Source organism: Amblyraja radiata, chromosome 19, assembly GCF_010909765.2.
Source record: "Amblyraja radiata isolate CabotCenter1 chromosome 19, sAmbRad1.1.pri, whole genome shotgun sequence".
NCBI lineage: Eukaryota > Metazoa > Chordata > Chondrichthyes > Rajiformes > Rajidae > Amblyraja > Amblyraja radiata.
The window spans coordinates 27,007,188-27,012,256 of record NC_045974.1 but is presented as its reverse complement, the minus strand read 5'-3'; the positions used below and the strand labels follow the sequence as shown (position 1 = coordinate 27,012,256).

At 46.3% G+C, this 5,069-nt stretch overlaps 1 long non-coding RNA gene across 1 annotated transcript in view; it reads left to right on the top strand.

Moving 5' to 3' along the window:
- Positions 1-220: 220 nt before the first annotated feature.
- The window catches only part of LOC116984220, a 19,753-nt gene continuing 14,904 nt past the window's right edge, over positions 221-5,069 (top strand). Inside the window, exon 1 of the long non-coding RNA XR_004414927.1 lies at positions 221-303. This is a non-coding gene — a long non-coding RNA (uncharacterized LOC116984220). The remainder of the gene's footprint in view (positions 304-5,069) is intronic.

Below are 5,069 nucleotides of genomic sequence, written 5' to 3'. Positions count from 1 at the left end.
CTCTATACGAGCACTATCCTACACAGTAGGGACAATGTTACAATTTACCGAAGCCAAATGACCTACAAACCTGGACGTCTTTGGAGTGTGGGAGGAAACTGGAGCACCTGGAGAAAGCCCACGCATTCATAGGGAGAACGGACAAACTCCGTACAGACAATGCCCATGGTCATGATCGAACCCGGGACTCTGGCACTGTGGGGCAGCAACTCCACCACTGTGCCACCGTGCTGGTGAGCAGAGATATGCCGGGAATAGAGGAATAGGGATCATATGCAGCAGAGGAGATTCGTTTATCTTGGAGTCAGGTTTAGTGCTAATATTGTGGGCCATTGGAACTGATCCTGTGCTAGTTTTTATGTTTTATGTATTCCATATACAGGGTTAATGGCTGCAGTTGCTTGTAGCTCAGGGTCACTAACGTACCTGCTACATCACTGTCTGTCATTTTCACTGCAATACTGAGAGATCTCTGTTTTCTATTAGCTTCATTATCCAGCTAAACCATGAAGCAGCATCATTCCAAACTCTAAGGTACATACTAAAAGCCCTGTCCCCCGGTACGAGTTCATTCCAAGAGCTCTCCCGAGTTAAAAAAAAATTAAACTCATGGTAAGCACGGAGAATGAACGTAGCGGGTACGTTGGAGCTCGGGGACGTCTCTTAGCGGCTCGTAACGCTAATGGCAGGTACTCGGGAAGACTCGCTAACTCGTGAGGATTTTTCAACATGTTGAAAAATGTCCACGAGAGCCCCGAGAACCGACGAGTGGCCATTACCGTAAATCTCCGAGTTCGAATCAGGCAAACTTGGGAGAGCTCTTGGAATGAACTCGTACTGTGGGACAGGGCTTTTAGATGAATAACAGTGGCCGCGCAAAAATGACACAAACTTAACTGACAGTAGGTACAGTAGCTCTCAACTCAATGCTTAAAAGTGAATGATATAACAAAGCCTTACAAAATAGAACACTCAATGATTTACGGTGACTTTACATTATATACACCACAGACATCGTATTGATTGGTATTTATGGAAGAGAATTTGAAACCATCAGCCAGAGTTAGGTCCTAAGCTGTATTTTAATTGAAAGATAGGAAAAATTAAGTGAGTCGCAGTGGCGCAACTGGTGAGCTGCTGCTTCACAGCGCCAGTAACCCGGGTTCAATCCTGACTTCAGGTGCTGTCTGTGTGGAGGCTGCATGTTCTACCTGTGACCACGTGGGTTTCCACTGGGTGCTCCGGTTTCCTCCCACATCTCAAAGGAGTGCGGGTTTGTAGGTTAACTGGCCTATTGTAAAATTGCACCTTGTGTGCAAGGAGTGGATGTGGAAACGGGATTACACTGAACCAGTGTGAAGGAATGATCGATGGTCAGTGTAGACCCCGGTGGGCCAAAGGGCTGTCTCTATTAATTCAATTTAAAATTATACCATCCAAGGGACTAATTCCAGAGCCAAGAGATTGTCTATCTGAAACCATAAGGCAAATGAAGTTCATTATAAATCACCTCGCAAATCCTGCAAATATCTATTACTGTTCAACATAAAGTGCACATGATAAAATAAACTTAATTTATTAATCTTATCAATACACCAGGCCTGACAGATTTAACTATTATCACAAAGTAATTGTAACGCTGAAAGAGTTCTTGATAGGTGAAGGTTAAAGATTGAGAATGGAAATTCAGCCAACTCCACTTAAATCCTTGGTGGACCGGTACTTGAAAGCTTCATTGTTCTGGGATTGCCTTCATGGGGCTATTGTTTCGCTGAAGGGATCAAGTGAATAGATTCTGACCGCACCATATGGTTGCTTTTGACAAACTGGAGCAGCTGCCACAGGGCATCTGAGGGATGATATATTTATTCCATCGGCAATAATAGTGAGGCTAGGTATTGGCACACCTGTGCTCATTAGATACTTCTGTACCCACACTGCTGTGCTTAGGCATATTGTCATCACAGGGCCAGCCCAGGAGTTGCTCCAGGGAAGCAAGAAATACAGGATGACATAATCGCAAAGGGAGAGGGGAGGGAGATGTTTTCATGGGGATCATTAGATCAAAACCTCCATAGATTGAATGCACCTCAACAAAATGGGTGGGTGGTTAACAGTCAAGAGTCAAAAGCGTGTATCGTCATATATCCCAGATACGGAACAACAAAATTCTTACTTGCAGCTGCTCAAAAGATGTGCAAGCATAGTACACTGTAAACTCCATAATATACAATGAAAATGCACACACACACACACACACACACACACACACACACACACACACACACACACACACACACACACACACACACACACACACACGCACACACGCACACACACACACACACACACACACACACACACACACACACGGGAGCGGGAGGGGATGGGGGGAGGTGTTGTAACCGAACTGAACTCACTGTGGAATGATCAGAGACTGTGAGGCCTCTGACATGCCGGCTCTGTCGCGCTGGCTGTTCCCCCGCTGCTGGAAAAGCAGCGGTTGAAGATCCGATGTTTGGCTTGAGGCAGCGTGACAGAGCCAGGCCGGGCACCAGCGGCTGTGAAAAATGTTGGCGTCTTTGGAGCAGAGCCGGGCGTCAGCAGGCGTTATGGTCGCTGGCCAGCAGGAGGTGACAAAATGAGTGGGGGGTTGGAGGATTTTATTAAAAATGGGTACATAAAAAAGTCAAAATGATTTGAGGAGTGAATCCGTGAATGTAAAAGATAATTAGCTAGCGTGTGGTGTTAGCGGACGAAGGAATCAAAGGCCGAATCTGACATACACCCACACACACACACACACACACACACACACACACACACACACACACACACACACACACACACACACACACACACACACACACACACACACGCAGTTTAATATATAGATAGATGTATATGTAAATGTATATATATAAGTATACTAGACTAAGTGGGACCCGTTGGGTCCCAGCATCACACGGGAGGGCTGGACACCCAACACAATATTCCACCTCTACACCAATTCCAATATTGCTGGCCAGTGGGGGTGGGGGGGGGGGGGGGGGGCTTTCTGTTGCGCTAGTATGATTGTTGTGGGCCGAAGGTACTGGTTTCCGGAGGGCTAGTATGGAGTTTGTGGGCCAAATGGATTTTTGGGCTGACAGCACAGTCACTGAGGGCTGGCAGCTCAGTCACTGAGGCCTGGCAGTACAATCACTCGGACCTGGCAGGCTGGCGGCTGAGAAACTGCCAGAAATTCTGCCCAAAACAGGTGACAGAATGTAAGAGAGAAGGGGGGAGAGGGTGGACTGAATAGATTATTGGGCTGGCAGTTCAGTCACTTACAGCTGGTGGGATGGCAGTTCACTAACTCACGGCTCGTGGGCTGGCAGTGCAGTCGCTCACGCCTGGTACGCTGGCAGTTCACTCAGTCACCCCGCCTACCTTCAACCCCCCCCCCCCCCCCACTCTGCTCCTTGCCATTCCCCTCACACCCACACATTCAGTGCATCTCCAAACAACCTCCCCCCATGCACTCTTAGTGGCTCTCCCACAGAGCAGCCATTCCTGCCTATTAGGTTCTATTGTGATGAAGAACACACAGCATTAAAAGTGCAAAAAGGTTTTATTAAAGTTTAAAATGTGAATGACTCTTAAAATATAAGAACAATTTAAATTTTAAAGATGAGATTTATGAAGTTTTTACTTGTTGTGTCTTGTTGCGTCTTGTTGTGTTCTGCTGCTCGCTGCCTCTTGATGATTATTTCCTGTTGATAAAAAGAGACAATTTTAATATAGAGAAAGTCAGCGGTCAAATTTTAAGAAGGAAAATCTGAGAATATCTCAGAAGTCATCATTCAACGAAGCACGCTATTAATGACAACATTCTTGGGCGATGTTCCATCCTTCAGGAAACCTTTGACATTTCCCTTCATATTTCTGTTGAGCTAGTATGTTGGGCCAAAGGTACTGGTTTCCAGAGGGCTAGTATGGAGTTTGTGGGCGGAATGGATTTTTGGGCCGGCAGCTCAGTCACTGAGGGCTGGCAGCTCAGTCACTGAGGCCTGTACTGGCAGGGGGGGGGGGGGCACCAAAATGCTTGGTGTTGCTGAAGACATCTGCAAGAGTTCTGTCCACAACTTCAAAGCATTCTCTCCTAATCATTGGACATTCATCCCAAACAATGACTTTCACCTGCCTCGTGAAATGTGCCGTCTTAGAGTTCTTCTCGATGTTACACAATGTATCCTCGGCCACTTGGATGGGTATCTTGAATCGAGAATGTGTAGTTCTTCCACCAGGCAGAAATGTAGCTGCTATCCTAGAGGATACTACAGCAATAGCCACATCACCTTGACCTCTAACATTTCCTGACATGATGTTGAAAAAGCAGCCTGAAGACAAGAATGTAGCTGCTATCCAGAGGATACTACAGCAATAGCACACATCACCATTGCACCTCTAACATTTCCTGACATGATGTTGAAAAAGCAGCCTGAAGACAATTTCAGATTGTTAATGAACACTGAAAGATTGTTGTTGCAAAACATTTTTTTGAGGTGGGGGCTGTCAGGGTGGGGTAGGGGGTGGTAAACATCATGCAGCCAAGGGAGGGGCACAGCTTCAGATGGGGGTTCTCGTGAGCTGATGAGAAATGGTGGGGGGGCTCATGCAGGGGATGAGGGCGGCTTCAGTAGGGGGTGCATTCTATAGCCTGTGGACTCACTCACTGCCTTGGGATTAACTCATGGCCTTTGGACTGACTCTCACAGCTTATGGACTGACTGATGCCCGACTTCTGGAGTCACGTCCGACGTTATGTAAACTGAAAACTGTAACATCTACATTGAGGAACAGCTTCTTCCTCACAGCCATCACGCTATTAAACATATCAAATAAGCTCTGAACTACGAAATACTATATTATTTCACACACACACACATATATATATTCACATGCACTCACACACATATGCACACACACCCACACTCATATTCACACACACATACAATCATGCACACACACATGTACACACACATACATATACACACGCGCACATATTCACACACACACACAGACAT